Source organism: Naegleria gruberi (assembly GCF_000004985.1).
Source record: "Naegleria gruberi genomic scaffold NAEGRscaffold_78, whole genome shotgun sequence".
Classification (NCBI taxonomy): domain Eukaryota; phylum Heterolobosea; class Eutetramitea; order Acrasida; family Naegleriidae; genus Naegleria; species Naegleria gruberi.
Genome location: NW_003163249.1, coordinates 205,545 through 207,098, shown reverse-complemented (window position 1 = coordinate 207,098; position 1,554 = coordinate 205,545). Strand labels below are relative to the sequence as shown.

General features: G+C 31.3%; 1 protein-coding gene across 1 annotated transcript in view; it reads left to right on the top strand.

The window, feature by feature from the left end:
* Window positions 1–1,554, top strand: part of NAEGRDRAFT_53997 (uncharacterized protein) — a gene marked incomplete at both ends in the record, with an annotated part of 6,930 nt that overhangs the window by 2,810 nt on the left and 2,566 nt on the right. The gene's annotated exons all lie outside the window — the stretch shown is intronic.

Genomic DNA, 1,554 nt, shown 5'->3' with positions numbered 1-1,554 from the left:
CTATAGAACTTTGACATAAAATCAAAGATTATGCTCCAAATCACTTATTTTATATGTAATTAGTCTAGAATTGATAATACACATTCTGTACACCATTTATATACATCTATACAAGTTTAGAAACAATTCATGATATTTTCATTCAGTCAATCAGTAAATGTTCAATGTCAAGAGTGATTATATCCAAGTGTACGCTCTATCTCAGCGAAAGTACCTCCAACCGTCATGTAACTTTACCAGATACATTTAATCACGCTGATATACATCTGGAATCAATTTTAATGTTTTAGAATTGAATTCAGTATGATAATAATAACAATCTGTCAAATTGTCATATTTCAACACATTGAATATAATCCATCTCATTCATTTTACAAAATATCATACAAGTATCAAATATGAATACACTTCCCTAGATGAGGAGAACAATCTGAGAAAGTTTCAAATTGATGGCTCAATATCTTCAAGTCAACTAAGGAAAATCTAAGGTAATCAATAGGGAAGAATCTTAATTTCAAAATTAAATTTTACCATCATATCAAAATCATTGAATAATGAATTAATTATACAAGAATCATATATTCAATTATTATATTCATGTCAGTAATCAGTGAAGGTGACACTTCTTCAACCTTAGTATACACATCTCAATATCTAGACTGTCAATTCCACTGAAACTTGAAATACTACCTATCTAGATGATGGTATGACGACTCTTCATAGTAACATGTATGTGAAATTGAATGTTGACACTTTTCATCTCGTTATATTTATAGGGATGGTATCCAACAGAGTCTATTCACAATATCAAATATTGAAACTCATTCTTTATGGCATATGTGATGTCTAGAAGTGTTTTTGATGATATCAATCTAGTTTAAAGCACTTTGGCGGAGTTGACACTGTTTAGTTACAAATACATGACATTTGGACCATAGTTTACATTCCATCTCAGTCATTTCGACGAGTTATTGATCAGTTTCACCACCATTATGTTTCTAACACACTTTAGTACAATTTATGTTTCATTAATGATTTCTGTGAAAGTTATTATCCAAATACCATATATAGTAATATCAATAGTCGTTATATACTCAATTCAAGAGTTAATTTTATTTCTTCTTTTTTTCATATAGATTATTGAATATGGAACACATCTAGCCTATTTCCAGACTATAAAAGTCCAGATCCCAAATATGGCAAAATGAATTCTTGGCGAGAGGGCAAGTTTTTCTGACAAATTCCAAACTTTATTGATTATCTCAATAAATATAGAAAGTTACACCTTCCTGTTTTTACCACATGTAGATCAGTCTATTATACATCACATCGATAAGCTATAAGATCTGAGCCTGAGCATGTGCGGATCCCAAACCAGAGAGATAATGACAGGTACCAAAACCCAGTCTCCCAACAAACAACATCTTTACACCAGGTAATGGATGCCCTATAAAAGATTGCAAGGAAGAGGAGAACACTCAACACGCCATTTTCAACTGCAAGAAAACTGAATATCTTCGTGAAAGATTATGGAGAAGCCTAGAAGACAATTCC